General features: G+C 32.6%; 1 protein-coding gene across 6 annotated transcripts in view; it reads right to left on the bottom strand.

Moving 5' to 3' along the window:
• The window catches only part of LOC119640584 (protein FAM102A), a 105,426-nt gene extending 90,045 nt beyond the window's left edge, over window positions 1-15,381 (bottom strand). For 3 of the 6 annotated variants that reach the window (XM_038038725.1, XM_038038722.1, XM_038038729.1), the window contains exon 1: window positions 15,081-15,381. The gene's annotated coding sequence lies outside the window, so the exon portion shown is untranslated. The remainder of the gene's footprint in view (window positions 1-15,080) is intronic. The other 3 variants (XM_038038730.1, XM_038038731.1, XM_038038732.1) reach the window with 2 other exon arrangements.
• Between the last annotated feature and the right edge of the window lie 1,586 nt (window positions 15,382-16,967).

Here is a 16,967-nt window from a genome sequence, read left to right as displayed (position 1 = left end):
GAAAAAAAATAGACTCAGAAAATAGCATAACGATTTCTCAAATGTAATGATTAAAACATATTCGATTTTTAGAAAACAAACTTTTGTCTAATCTCTTTGCTCAAAAGCAAACCCAAAAAAAGCAGAGTGCTGGTTTTGCTATCTTTCTTTGCTTTGCTTTTCTCTCTGAGTAACTTAAAAAAGTTTCATCTCTCCTTTTGCGTATCTGTTGCAAAAAGATATATTAAAATTGCCTATTCGCTTGAAATCACTGAAAATACACAAAAGTAAGCTCTAAACATAAACTTCCGAATCCACTTACGCATGAAGTTCTGTTTGCAATGGACAAGAAGGCAAGTTGAAAGCAACTTAGGTTAAACAATGATAGCCTCCGAATGCACTGATACCACGTATGATCAGTATCTAAAACATCGGGATTATCGGTTTGAAAAGTTGATTGATCATATTTGTAACCTAAAACAAAAATTAAATGTAACCTAAAGAAAATATAATTTGGAAGCTGTAGCCGATATGAGCAGCGACCTAAAATTTTCAACAATTTATGCTTTACTTCGACTACTTTTAAGTGCTTAAGTTAGCGCACTTTTGAGGGCCTCCACTGGACATATTTTTTTCAAGCAGAAATACATACTGAAATTAAACTCTTACTAAAAACATTAGAGCAAAATGAAAACAAGTTTGACAAAAACTTAGTTCCGCTCTTTCGTAAGAAACTAAATTAATTTGCAAGAAAAGCAAAGCAAAAAATAAATTCTCGTTGGACAATAACCGAATTGTGAGCTTCAAGACACAATAAATCTATAATAAACGAAATTCAACAACAAAGCAGAAGTTTAAGGGACATGTCCATACAATCGAATTATTTTAACCTCTTTTGTTTTTATGGAACGAAGATCACCAAATATCAACGATGGCGTCGTTTTAATCTATTTCAACAACAGTGCGCAAAACGCTGACGATTATTCAATACTAGAGAACCCTTATTAATCATTTATGATTCATTCCATAAGGTACAGGGAATTGAGAGGGTAACAACATTGCACATTTTTGAGGAAAAAATTGTTTTTTGTTTTTTGCCTAATCGACGCTTTGAATCTTTTGACATATTCAAAAAAATTGATTATCCGTAAAACTTTCTTGATAGGAATTTCGTGCTTTTCCTCGACAAGAGAATCTTCTGGAAATTTATAGCCCAAAGTTTTACCTAATACGCTACCTTAAAAGATGATTATCTTCATTTAAAACTGTTGCCGAACAAAAGTCGAAATCTCTGTATGCTGTGGCCAAGGAATTAGAAGTAAGAGACGAAGTTTTTAACATTAATTATAAGCTCGACTATTGAAGTGTATATTTTCTTCTGGCGGAAAGCAAAGAAACCGACGTGGGCATTTTGATGCTTTGAGATTGCATCAAACACAAAAAATCGGCTTCGAAACGCGATTTTTCAAAACAGCAATCAGCATAACTCGAATAATTTTTTTTCTTTCCCTAAACTTTTCAACGGTATTTTCTCGTACTTTTTCTGTAAGTTTATTAAAATATCTTTTATTAATAAATGAAAATTTCGAAAATTGAATTTTCCCACATATGCTAATATAGATGAAGTGATTTTATTGCGCTTGCCGCAAAGTCTCTCAGACTGATAGTGCTTCGCGAGAACGGCTCTGGTGCTGTCACTTTTTAATGCTTTTCGAAAACAATTTTTTTTCAATACTTAAACATATATCTACTAAGGATATACCAACGTTTTGTGGATGCCTAATTTTATTGAAATCCGTCAATTTGACGGGTAAATTTTGTGAATCTTCACATTCGCAACAATGAAGGTAGGAAATTAAAATGTGGCACAAACTTTTCCTGATCGATTAGGAATATGTCAATATAAAAGTGTAGTGTTAAAAATTCTAAAAACTTTAAAACAGAATTTTTACACTTACAAAGGAAGAATGGCGGAAGATCTATCTTCGTACCCTTCAAAATAAGCGTAAAAAACACAATGCACTTGCTTGTCTGTCTGTCGTAACAAATTTGGATTATCATGACCTATTATTGAGATTCGATCCCAATACCGTTTCTCACGAAAATCGGTCCTTTGTAGAGCAGAAAAGTCCAAGCTATAATGTGTGGTGATAAAAATTGGCCTATAACAGTAATTTTATAAAAATATAAGCATTGTGTTAGATAATATGATGTAAGGTATTTAATGGGCGGCGTTGACCGGCTTTGATGTTTTTAGTTGTTTATGTTGAATTTCAGAAAATTTAACGAGTTGAAAATCTTATTTCTTCTAGCTAACGAACTTTTTATCACATATTTAAGACGTGTTATTTGGGCAATAAAAACAATTGGCTGCCTGAAGAAAATCTAAAATTAAGAGAAAACAAGTGAGGCTACCTTAGGGGTGCAATATCGTTTTTAATGTATGTCCACCAGATGTGCCATAATTGAGCACAATTATTTCATGTTTTATCAATTGCGCTCGTTCATCCAGTTTGGTAAATAATTTCAAAATATTCGAAGTAATTACTAAACTCAGTAGTCTTTCTCATTGGTCAAAAATTATATTTTTACTTGTTAAAGTATTGTAACTTTTGTGGGCTACCGGAGAAGAGGGTTGAAAGAAGATTCCTTTGTTGGGTGTGTCGGCAGTGTTGCCAGGTATGTGTCAGGCCAGAGAGTTATTGAGTGATGTATTACATATTGTTAAGAATTTCGCTTTTCTATTATATAGGACTCCCACTACTAAATCGTGGGTATTCTTTTCAAAAGAAATACACTTCAAAATTCTTCTATGTAAAATTATATTGCTTAACAGTAGAATTATTCACAATTTATTTTGGCTGTACTGTCGACTCAAATGTTCGTGTCCGACTCACACTGCCTTCCGTAAATAGTCTATTTATATTCATTTTTACAAACATATCTCGTGGCTTCATTTTTAATCCGTTAACCTGTTTTTCCGGTAGTCCTGTTCCTCGGCTGGCAGCAGCATGACGCGCCTGCGAATGTTTGCATTTGGTTTTTCCCTCTCTAGGGAATTTATTATTTGCGAAAATTAATTATCCGGAATTAGCTAAATATAGGTTTTCCGTAACAATATCTTCATTGGCAAGTCAATTCTTAAAAAATGAGGACGATTTTTCCACAGAGACGGCCGTAATAGATAAGAGACCGACAATTTTATTCTTACCTTCATTTGTAATATATGATGCCATGGAGAAATTTCCGTAAAGTTGTTGTATTTACTCATTGGAATCACATGCATGTTCGAACAAAAAATGATCCCGATGAGTACATTGCAACGACAGTTAAACGTTAAATAGACGACTTTGAATGCTTTACTCATCGATTTCTATACATTTCTTTACATACATTTTTATTCATCTCATTTGGACTATATCTGCGATCCGGGCATGCAATGAATTTGATGCTTTTAGGAAGCAAAGATATATATCTTTCAGCGTCCTTGTCGGTCGAAATAGGTTTGCAGTAGCATTAACAACCTAATTTTAGATGGTATTGCTTCCATACTAGACATAAAATAGCAAGTCTCAGCAGTAGTAGACTTGAAACTGCGGAACGTGTTTTTACTGTAGAAAACCGTAACATTAGACCTGTGATACAATTTTGCATTACAAGGATAGTTAGTGTCCAGCGATCCAGTTTACCCAACTGCCACTTCCCTACTTTGCTGTCACAGCAATGAAATTCATTATCTACCATACAAAACTTACTATGAACGTTTTTTCACTAAAATTATGAATTTTTTCTACTACCGTAGCAGGTTTCTACAATGCAGCATTAGACACTAATTCTTCTAAAATCTACAAATATAATTTAATCGTTATGTTTGGATATTTCATTGTACAACTGATTTAAATTTTTCGAAGCTGACTCTATAGTCTTAGTGATTAAAACAATTTCAATATAATTAATTATCAGAATAATTTTATTGCTATTATATATCAGTATATTTTATTATTGGCCACTCTAACTTTCTGATAATGAAGCATTCATTTTAAATCAATTTGCTAAATAGGTTTTCTCAGAGAAATTTAAAGGTCTTAACAAATAGCATTTAAATGTAGGAGTATCCTCCCTGCGTCCCCGCTTCTGGTGTTCACCAACGAGGTACATAACCAACGCAGCTTGATTAATAACGCACTCCAGCTAGACCTTACAAAATAACTGAATCGTTTTAGATTAATAGCGTAAACTTGAAAGCCACAAGAATTGATAGTTGATATTCGTAACCATTACATCGGCTGCACATACACACACATACACACTACGAAGAACGCTTTAGGTCGTTACATTGTTTAGGAAGCTGGATCTGGCACTGAACACTAGTTTCATAAGGGGTAGCGTCAACCTTCGCTTGGCCTCCCTGCTTGCATAGATAACAATGGCGTCTGTTAAGGCCAATACACCTAGGAAACAGGATAACAGGATAACGACTTTTCAGTTGGAGCCTAATTACAATGAATCCTATAAACCAAAAAAACAATGTACCAACAGGTAGTAGGGGTCACGCCGTCGCTTCGCAGAGAACCCCTTCAAAGTGAGCGGAAGAATAATGAGGTCGCCAATAAGCGTGCAAACGCAGCATCATCTCGGACAAACGCTCCCCGAGAAGTCAAACTACACACCAGTGCATGTGGAGAACGTGGCAGCCTTCATAAAGCTGGGCGGCTGTATAAAAGAGTTGGTGGTGATGCTGCAGGAAAATTAAGGAAAAAGGCGACACATAAACTAACAAATGCGCGTCACAATAGACAGGGCAGGTTCGATTTTGCGAAAAACGAACGTAATGATAATTATATTTAAAGCTTATCTGGAAACTGTTCGTAGTCAAAAAAATGATGGACGTTTTAGCTATTGAAGCTATTGTAAATTTTTTTACATGGAAAATGCTGCAAGCTCATATTAATTTAAAATAAATAATATCTATTGCGTCCTATAAGCTTAATTTGTATGTACTGCATCAAGGTTTCCCCAACGGGTAAACTGCTCAGTACAGTTACAAAAAAATAAATTTTATTGATCACAAACTTTTATTGTTAGAACACGATTTCAGAGTGCTACAAATGGCAAACTGTTAGGACATTATTTCTTACCAAACAATCGCCATTTTGAATTGGTAAAAATAGTAACCCGGAGCCCGACCTTCTTGAATATGCCGTTGGATTACTATAAAATAGTAATACGACATACTGTATTTTTAGTACGTAGGTGAAACGCGAACATTTTTTTTAACACAGAAGGAAGCGAAAATGTCTATGGAGAAATTGTGAATTGGTCTAGTGTACACTGCAGAAGAAAGATTTAACATATTATTTTTATTGCCTAAAATATCAATTGAAAGTTTATTTGTCAAAAAAGCAAATTAAATAAAATCTTGTAATAAGTCTCATACAACTGAAATATTATTCCTTTAATCAGCGATTACAGTAATTCATTAATTTTGAAGGTGAAGCATGACCATTTAAATATAATAAAACCTTTATTTCTTCTACCCGGCATTATAAACGTCATTGGACCCACAAAAAAAACCTCCAAAAGTTATATTTTACCTATATTTTGACTTAAAACCCTCCGAGACGGCGTTTAACATACTTCTGTTATCGGCTTCACAGAGCTCTACAAAAAATTTTTGGTTTAGGTCTTTGCTAGTTATATTTATATATAACTTCACACCCTTTGGTATCATCTGTCCTGCGGCGAAATAAATATAATTCCGTCTTTAGGTGATGATCACAATATTTATTTGCATTCTACAAACATTCCGTTATTTTGGCAATCAAGGAAGTCCGTTTTTTTGGTTATACTCAATAAGAGATTTTTCCGAATATTTCAATTAGATTTTACAAATTTTATTGCCGCTGCTTTGCTCAAAGCAAGATCTGCTGGCGTAATTAGAAGAAAAGACATAAAAGAGAAAAACAAAAAAGCTAATGATAATACAAACCAAACCTAATCTCAAATAGTAGGCGAAAGAAAAAGAAAAACACTAAACAGAGTGTAAACAAATAGAGTAGCATAGTAAATAGACAGCCAACCGACCAACCGCCCAGCCAAAACGTCTGACAATCATACGTATTGCATTACCTATCGTTGTAAAAACATTGTCTTTTATTTGTAATTTGATCTTATTCGCAGTTAAAGTAATACCGAGATATATGTTTAGATATGTAGCTTTGATAATTGTTACTGTTACTATTACTTTCTTTAATTAAGCTTTTATTTCTTTACCTATTCGTGCATTCTATTCTGTTAGTTAGAGAGCAATTGGAGGGTTTCGACAACTGCACAAACTGTTCCAGATATGAAAGTGATCAATAGGCTTTAATGCTAGAGCTACCGAGCACACCATTTTGGTCATATTTAATTTTAATTGTTCAAACACATAGTTAAAAGGGTATTAAATGTTCCCAAAATTTCTGTTATTTGTATGAAATATAACTTTGAATATCTACAATCAGTTCTTCTGTGCCTAGTCTACTTTCCGAGCTGCCTACGACATACACTTATTTCTATCAAAAACAATAATTTTCGACCTTTTTTTTGTCAGATCGTCACAATTGTGAAGACGAAGGCAGTAAGTTGAAGTGGCGCAAGCTTTTTTTGATCAATTAAGAACCCAAAGATAAAAATGCCTGTGATCTCTCTGTATACCAGCCTATAATAGAGAAAGAACTGGCACCTCGAAAAAGCACCAAAAATTTTCTTGTATTAGTTTTGATGCAATGAGGATTTTTCGGAAAATCTATTACCCGAATATTCGTCATAATGACCTGTAAGTTCAATCCAAAAATCGTTCGGATCATTGCACTATTACTAAGTAAGGCAGCAAAGAAACTCCCACAAAAAATTTTCGTGAGCAAAATTGATCAAGGATTCATGCAGTACTAGCTTCATATGTTCGTAGTGTACTGCTTGCTCTCAGTAGGCAAATAGATTTTTGCTTTTTCGATCTAATGTTTCATAGATCTCATATTTGACATACAATAACAACTTTTATAGCTATCACCGAAGGATGAGGGGTGTATTCATTTAATCAAAGCGTTTGCAAAACAGAGAAGGAAGCTTCACAGAGCCCAAAGAGTATATATATTCTTGATCACCATCAAATTCTAAGTCGATTAAAGATTGTCCCTTTGTCTCTGTAATGTCAGTTTTAAGCATTTTGCTTGCCGAAAAACTTTTAACTCGTGAACCAAGAACATGGTGACTTTTACGGGGATGTTTATGGGGATTGATTTCCACGTTTGTTATTAAAGGGGATAAAATCACATTTATGCGTGACCTTTGTCTAGCTTAGAAGGGTAACTTTATAGTGTTACGAGCTAAGTTCCGTTCAGAAATGTAAGCCAGAAGGCTTCTTTTAAATAAAAACTTTCGCTTATTTGTTCGAAAATTGCAATCATTTTGCCCTATAAGCGTATAGAATTCAGACTACACCTTGTATGTTTTCAATTTCTTAAGAATGGTTTCCCCACTACATCAGAAAATTGTTGATGCGTCTTTGAAACTTGTCGTTTAATTTCAAAGTAAAGCTATAAGCGATACGATTTCTTATATATACCCTTTAACTTTTAACTTTAGGCGGACGTACCCAACACCCTGAAGGGCTTACGATAGACCCACCTGTTATTATATCTATAGATTCAGAACCATATTCTGAATGAATTTCTAAATCCATCTAAGCTTGTCTGTCCTTCGTGTTCAATCTACAGGCCGTAATTTTTGAGATATTTTGATGAAATTTGGTATATATAAAGGTGCTTTGATCTAAGGGCGAACGTTATCAAAAATGTTTCCGATCTGTTTTTTTGATCATTCCACATGTAACTTCTGGTTTTTGGAAAGTCGTTATATTAAAAAGAAATTATAATTTTCGTAATTTTTCGGCAAAATTCGCTAAGTAATAGTGCTTCGACATTCTAAATTCATATGAAAAATGTGGTTCGATAACCATCGCGTACAACCGCTACCGTGACAAAGGGTCTTCGTAGAAAGATATAATCTTGAATTTTTCGTGGTGAAAATTGGTTAATAATGGCAGGCCTAGTTTTTGAATTCCAACGTGTAGAATGAAATAATGAAAAATAATATGGTAAAACATTCTAATTTTTAATATTTTATATTGATAATTTGCCCTTAGAAAATCAAACATAGGAACTTTGGACCACATACATTTACTTTTTAGACCGCAAATATATAAGAGCGCCCATCACGGTAAACCGTTCTACGATGACAAAGCCTGGCTTGTTATGACCCATGTAACTGGAAAATGATAAAACGTCATGTAAGTTAAGCTTGCTAAGCTAATACCACATTCTTACTTACTTTTTCACCAATTTAGAAAAATGATCGAAGTTTAGTACCCATAAGATGATATTATTCCCTAATCTTTTTTTATGTTAAATCATAACTTCTTTAATGATATTGTGACCATGTCAAGTTTGAATCTCGGTTTGGAAATCAATATACAACTATAGTTTCGGTGGGTTTTCAAAGGGATAAAACTCACCCCTTTGTTCTTCTGGCGATCATCCTGCATTGAGAAGTACAAAGGCCATGTTTAGTAATTACAAATTTCGATAAAATGTAATGAAAGAGAATAAGTTGGACGGTAAACGAATAATAGAGAGAAGGCAAGCAGTGATAACTCATAAATAGTATATATAGTAAAATTGGAAATTATCTATGTATGGATTTGATTTAAACGGAATGCACCCTCATTACGCGTGGCCATGCAAACGAAAACAAGAAAAAAGTTAATTTTTTGTTTTTAAAAATGAAAATGCAAAGAAAAATGCTTACTGTAGACACCAATGGCTACTTATTTCAGGCAAGCTTTCAACATGAAATTTCAGTTAATTCCCGTTTTCGTTTCTCCATTTGATTTTATGTTCATTTGTCCACAAAATTTATATGAATTGATTTGTGTTTTTTTATAACCTATATTATTTGTCGTTTAAAACTTATGCACGAAGTATATAAGATATACCTGCATTTTATTATATCGATCAACTCAGAAACCATTTTCTGAATGTATTCAAGCTTGTCTGTCTATCCGCCAATTGTTCGTTCACGTATTTTTCTCTTCAACTCTCACGTCGCCATTTGTGAAATGTTTTGTTGAAATTTGGTTTACTAGCGTGTTTTGGGCTAACAGCCTACCCTATTGAAAATAAACGACCGTCCCCCATACAAGGTCTTATTTTGATAAAAAATAGACGATAAGAGAAAATTCTCTTTTCACAATTTCAAACTGATGTGAAACATTTCGATCTGTTCGCCTAATTTCTGGGTCATATCCCATATAACTGTTCCTGCGAGAAGGAAGCTTTCATACGTCGAAAAGACCGAATTTTTGTAATTCTATAACGAAAATTGTTCCATAATAACAATTTGGCATAAAAATTAACTGTTTTAAGTTTTTTTTCGCTCTCTCCCATATAACGATTGTTATAAAGAGTAAGCATTTATATGGCAATAAACTCTTGTCTTTAAGTACTTTGTGACAATAATAAGTGAAGAACAACAAGAAAACTCTTTTAGAGCACATATTCACATTCTTGTTCTTCGCTCATATAAGTGCTCTCACGAAAAGTTACAAGGAAATGAAGTAAATTTTTGGTACTTTATTATGAAAACAGACGAGAAATGTGTCAGGTAAAGTGAATGTATCAGGTAACTAAGATCTTTATTACAAGTAGATGTTTATTCCAGAACATTGAAAATGTCTTAGACAGTTCAGATGTGTGCAATGGCGAACATTTTCAAAGTTTTATTAAAGAATAACAGCAAACAACCATCTTCCAATTAAGTCAAAGATATTTCAATTCAAGTTTCTTTGTTATTAGTAAAAAATTTTAAAAACCTTTTATTTTTACTACTTCATGCATGTGCATAGTATATGTATTCTTGATCAGCATCAAATTCTGAATCGGTTTAAGGATGTCCGTCTGCCCTGTTCTCTGATCGTCCGCCTGTGTAATGTCTGCTGCAAACACCTTCCTGGCCACAAAAATTAAGCTATCGACTTCTTCGAAGGCCACGCCTATGTAAAATAAAAACACCTCTGTTTTAAAAGATTCGGACATAATTTCGAATATAATTGTCTTACTTTTTATTTTTGTCTGTTATTTTCATCCACAATACTTCACTACTTAACGGACGAACTATTTAATATGAAAACAAGCAAAAGCATTATAGTCGAACAAAGGCGGCCATTAAGTACCCTACACCGCTTTGTCTAACACAATTCTTATTTTTGTGTGAAATTACTGTTATAGGCCAACTGCTTTTGCCGAGAAATTTTGAATATTAGAATTGTTTTCCACATAAGGCCTTTTCAAAAAAGTGGACCGATCCGAACCATTTTCAATATCCTTCGTCCTTGGGTTAAAACAAGTCATTGTACAAAATTTTGTTGAAATATGTCCAGAATTGCGACCTGTAGCTTGAAAAAAAAATTACATGGACAGAGATCAAACGACCAGACGGACAGACAAGCTTAGATCAATTCAGATTACGATTCTAAATCAATCGATATAATAAGAGGTATAACGCAGCCCTTCTGTGTTACATACGACCGCACTAACTTAACATACCCTGTACGATAAGTGGTATAGAGCATAAAAAATGCAAGAAGCTTTCTTTTTCAAGGAGGAAGTTATTCAATACTGAGTATTTCATTGATTCACACAAGTTCGAAAACATAGATTAGTTCATCGGTTCCGTTTGACCAAAGATTACGTTTAATTTCCATATTAAGCTTTCCTCCTCATGAAGATAGGTTGTTTCTGTTGTCCTTACCATCACCTAAGAAACGTAGATTTATTCTTGGTGTTTCTTTCCTAATTAAGTTAATGAACGGCACCGTCGATTCATCCACATCACTTGAGGAGATAAGCTTTAATGTCTCTAATCGCTTCTCTAAGCAATTTATTTTCATTAAACTTAATCAATGTAAGTATAGTTATGAGCCGTTCAGAATTGCTTACAGAACCCTAGATGTTGTCTATCGCTAATCTCAATGCCGGATTCTTCAAAGTCTATCAACAAACTATGCCTAACACGGTCGATTTGCCTACGTTGTATTTAAACTCACTTGTAATCTTATTTTTGAAAACTAACTTGTGTTGTTTACTGTTACAGCCTGCCAAGCTTTTGCATGTTTGCAATGGGTTAAGGCTTCACTTGGAGCTTAGATCTGTACTGGTTGTGGGTTTGCTATGCGCTAGTCGTGTACATGCTTTCTTCCTTTCTTTTTTCTTTTGTTCTTTCTTTTTTATTTATACATGAATTATTATTTTTAATTTTTTTTCTTTACTTGCCCTTATATACTTCGTATTAGTTTTTAATTTTAATTAGTATGAGATTTACTTGTAAAGGGTCAATTGAATTCAGGTACTAATTTATTTTAGCTGAGATTCATGGGTAAGTAAATAAATAAATAAATAAACTATGATAAAAAAACAAGTTTCAAAACTGTAAAGTCATTTATTTGGAAATAACGATTTTTCGACTATGTTGACCACAAGGAATTTTCATTCTTTCATATGTTTTTTGTACAACGTTTTTAAAATAACAATCAACAAAAAGAACAGCACACAGGGAATTTTCGTTAAGTCAATTCCAACTTTATTTAATGACAAAACCATCCTGTGTTTGCTGAAAAGAATGAAAAACAGGGATCAAGGATTTTCCAGTATGGCCATAAGTTGGCAAAAAGTTACACTCCGTCAGCTAAAAGGAAGACACGACGTCATACCTCGACAATGTCTACACCACTTCGCAATTGAATAAAATACTAAACTTAATATTGTACCCCATGTAACGGCTTATTTTTTATACGAGTCTTTATTGGTGCGCTAAAAAAGAACCGACGTTCTTAAAACTGTATGAAGCGTTTATTTCAAACTCCTCTACATACATTCACAAGCAATTTAATATATCTTTAACAATGGTAGCATAGACTATCTACATCCCGGTAATACCCGTCCATATCTCAAAAAAATACTCAATTTTATCAATTTATGCACATAATTGGACGTAACTGAGATTAAAAATTCAAGCTATTTGAAAATTCAGACAGTGTAACGTTTTTTTAAAGCGTAGGCTAAAAAAACACTTCAAACATGTTTAATAACTGCTAGAGAAGGCTATTAAAAGCAGCAACAATTCCAAAGTGACATTTTTTATTAACACCATATTGTTAGTTAAAAAAAAAAAATGCGTTCATAAATTTCGCTGATCCTATTTGCTTTTACGATATTCTTCTTCGCTTTTTTTCGAAAATATTATGAGGGCGATTTCATAAATTTTTAAAATTATTCACAAGCTTCCATATTATTTTTGTTTATGTTCAAAACAATTTGCTTTTTAAATTAACGGAATTATTAATTTATTTTTTATTAAATGGAATTATTAATTTATTTTTTCTTCTTTTTCTTCCAAATACCTTTATTTGATAAAAACGTCATGAGGAAATCTTCGTCTATCTTTAACTTTATTAGTCAAGGTCAGATGAACTTTATTTATATATAACACTATTTTCATGAGTATTTATTTATATATTTTACAGCGCAGCGGCTGAATGAAAGTATATTAATCGAAACAAGTCGTTTGTGATGCGAACAAATATGTAATAAGAACATGTAAAGCAATAGACTTAAGACTTAAACGTCTGCACGCATGTTCAAATTTAGGGATTTTTCTCAAATACACAAAGAGTTAAAAAAAAAAAATAAAAAAGAAAAAGATGAAAAATATATCATCCTGACATTTGGCAAATATGTTTACGATTGATCTCCATCAATTGAAAAGTAACTTATATATTTGCATCGGATGCACAAACCACCAAAAGTCAGAAAGGCAAGAAGTTAAATATTGCTTTCTTAGCTTTCAATGCTGTTAAACCACATCCGCTATGAAGAAAACAAATAGTCATTCGATAAAAATTAATCAGAATACCCTTCATGCATATACTTTACATTACTTACTCGGTATATCTTCCTTAATTCAATTTGTCAAAACAGACAGCACATATCAATACAGTTTTCAAGTAGGTTTAAGTTAGCCGTTGACCTAAATTTCAGGTCAGCAACTCCTGTAATGCATAAAAGTTACCTTGTTTGCCTTGCATCTAGGAGGACACATTTACGCTTTCATGCTTGTGTTACGAAAAGTCTCTAACATTCGATTCAAACCCCATATATCTATTTTATTGCTTTAGCAAAGCCTTGAATTTCTTATCTGATAACTTTATTATCAGGCGCAACATTTTCAATACAAAAGTCAAAAAAATTGGTAGAAAGCGGATGTGTGATGGGGAAAATCGACTGATGCATGTTACTAATCAACCAAAACAAAATGTACAGACGCTCAATGTTCTCGGGTTCATAACAAATATCGTTGAACATCACATTGTCTTCAGTTAAAAAATCCCATTTAAATAAGGGTGAACTTCACATAATATATTGCTTGGAAAAGCCACGCATATTTTATTGGTTACCTTAGCAAAATGAACGTTTTAAGCAAGATTGCCTATGGCATCAGTTGCAAATCTAATATCAACATCCTTAAACCAGTCTATCACCAAGCCCTTAGATCAATGCCTTTTGCATGATACCCATCAACAATATCATAAATGAAATTGACCGTCCAGTTTTAGAATATGTACTTCATGAATTAAAAACTAACTTCTCAACCCAAACAATCCTATTCTCTCTGAAGATGCAAGAAAGACTACTATTGCCAAGAAAATTAGAAATCCACGATCCGCAATTTACTATTAAGTAGTAGGTATTATGTTTTCCCCAACTTAGTCTTTTTCTTTCTCCCACTTATTTCCACTTAACAGTAGGTGTTATGTTTTTTCCCATCACTTCTTTCTGTATCTCAAAAAATTGAAATTTCCCCTAAAAATGTCCCGCAATTTTCGCCTTAACCCGCCATGAGTTTTGAAAGACTACTCTCTTTCCCTATCTACAAGAAAGGAGACACTCCAAATTACGTTTTCAGGGGTATAATTTCTGGAAAAACCCAAATACTGGAGACTGGCGGTTAGAATCTTTTATATGCAGATGGCTCTGAATCCTACGGTCTGCCTCTTGCTTCAAGACAAGTGCTTCTTAATCACACACTTTACGAAAGTGCTTCAACTGTCACATCCAACGCCGGAACTGTGCTTCACGCTTTGAATTGTTCGCAAAACTAAAGTTAACACTGTTAACTAACTAATTAACTAACACAATTAATAGTCTAGTATTGTAAGCTATTCGAAATCCCTCTATTTGCTGTCAAAGCACCATCAGCAAATTAAAGAAAATCATTATGTCGCGATAAAATTAAAATGTTTTGAGAACAAAGTCATATCAATTTTTTTTGGAAATGAGCAAGTTGATCGAGCTACGAAGTTATTATGGACGATATCATGCAAAAGTTGTTAGTTCAAAGATACATTGGAACAAAGCTTAAATAGAAACTACTGTTCTGCTCCAATCTGCAATTGTGAACAATTTCTCATAGTAAAGCACATTTTTGTAACTACCCAAATTTTTCCTTTATTGGAAGAATCGGAACAACTAATCCTACTCCTAAATTCTGAAATAAAATATTTAATACTGCAAAAAGCAAAGTACATGAATTGTCACTGTTTTTTAAAATTCGTAGGCTTGCTTACCTACCTATCTTCAGACTGATTATGACTATTTAATAACTACGTTTGTCAATGTTAATATCTTAATTTTGGGCTAAGCTCCAACAAAGGAGGACAACAAAATTTTCTAAAGCGAGTTGCTAGTCGAGAATACGCTTTTTAAAAATATCTTATTGCAAGGGGACGTTAAAGCCAATATATCTATTTCTTTTCACTGCGAACACATCAGAATTTCACACAAATCATACCAACCAACACCTACTAAACTCCTGCCCAAACTGGAGTAAAAGTTTTGCTTTTAAAGAAAGAGAAGAATTCGCATACACAATGTGAAACCTCTTAAATAAAACCTTAATTTAGTAAAAGTAAATAACCAATAACACTAAATTATGTTTAAAATATTTACCTTTCCTTCGACGATCATCACGACTCTTCTAGTACTTTTTGAATTGAAAATACTTTCTAGTGAATTTTATATTATATTTTACACTTTCCTACTTTGTTTCCATACAAGTTTTGTTTAGGAAAAGCATTTTTTTTTTTTAATTCTTTAACATTTAATTTTTTTTTTTTTTTTTTGGTATGTTGAATGGAGATAGACTAAAAAACATTTAATTAAAACACTTTTAATGCTATAAGCTACTTGTGTTATGGTAACTCTAGAGCATAAGAAAGAAAACAAACAAGACCCATAGAGAGAAAGGAAACAAAAAGAAAATTATACAAGCACTGCAAGTATAGAAAAAATGAAGGCATAGCATAATAAAACAACATAAAGAAATCAACAAATCTTCAAAAAAAATTGTGATTAAAGAGTGCTTTTATAAGGGCTTTCGTAACATCTAAAAATAAGGTTTAGTCAAACGAGAAACGCCTTGTTTTCACATTTGTAAGGTCTGGATGTGCCCTACGAGAAAGCAATCTTTAATTCTTTATCCCCCTCCGTAATTAATTTTGTTCCTTTAATATCAACAAATTTTTCTGCTATTATGTTACATTTTTTGTTAATTTTCTTCGTACGATTTTGTTTTATTTCACTGCTTACGTTTTATAAAACACTTTAAAGGTTTTTTTTTTCAATGTTGGGAATATGATCTTTTAAATTATATATAGTTAAGAATTATTTTCTACATTTCTGTGCTTTCAATTGCATATAAATGGGAGCAATTTTTCTTAATATTCTTCTTGATTATGGCGTATTTTACTTCACTTAAAAAACCAACATTCTTATTTTCTATCAAATTTTTTTGCACAAGTTTTTGTATTCTTATGAGAAACCGAAAACTCCGCTTCCATCATATTTTTTGACAAATCAATCTCTCAAACTAAAAAGCGCTTACGAATGTGTATATATATATTAGAGAGAGAATAAAAGAAAGAAAAAATGTATTCCCATGTTTACTTTATAAGCCTAAGGTTACCAGCTTTTTTCTTTAGTGAAAAATGAGCATGCACTTACTCCACGCACTACGGGCTAACGGACGGTTTTTCAGATTTACGAAAATTGTATGGATAATACCAAAAAGAACAAAAGAACATAAATTTATTTTCTTTGTTCCTCCACTTTTTTACAGCTGTTAGAAAACTGGGTGTTTGACTTTTCGGTTTCTTTTTCCTTTAAATTAACTAATTAGTAAATTTCTTGCCATTTAAATACATTGCTTTTTTAATGACGTTAATAAATTTCAACATAACATACATATAGTTTTTATATTACTGTAGGCTTTCTGATTGTTGACCCGATGTGCTGCATAAACAATTTACGCAAAGTCAGAAAGACATTCGAATTCGAGAAAAAATCATAACGAATACTTGGAGTCATATGAAAGGTAATTATTACTAATGTAACGTTAGTAGCTTTCTTTTCAGTATTATAATATACATATTTACAACAATAGATGCAACGCCGTTCGTAAAGAGTTGCCAACAGAAAGTTTGCAATTTTATCAACTGTTGAAAATTGAAGTGAATTTTAATAGACCGTGTGGTGAAGTTTTGTTTATGTGGTTAAAATTTCTTATTTATATATTAAGTTCTTATGATTTTTTATATAATAAATTTAATAGCTGTGCACATGCTTTTTTTTTTTTTCCTTTTTATTTGTTTTATTGTACTTATACTAAGTTTTATTATTAATTAATATAAGTTTTGCTTTAAGTGCCAAGTGAACTCGACTGTTATTTGTTTAGTTGAGTTTCATGTATAAGTAGAATTAAAATAAATAAATAAATAAATAAATAATACTATTTGCACCAACATTTTTCAAATTGGTAAGTGGAATTGAATAACAAGG

This window comes from Glossina fuscipes, unplaced genomic scaffold (assembly GCF_014805625.2).
Source record: "Glossina fuscipes isolate IAEA_lab_2018 unplaced genomic scaffold, Yale_Gfus_2 121, whole genome shotgun sequence".
In the NCBI taxonomy this organism is placed as follows: Eukaryota; Metazoa; Arthropoda; class Insecta; order Diptera; family Glossinidae; genus Glossina; species Glossina fuscipes.
The sequence above is the reverse complement of the archived record's forward strand: the minus strand, read 5'-3'. Positions and strand labels throughout refer to the sequence as shown.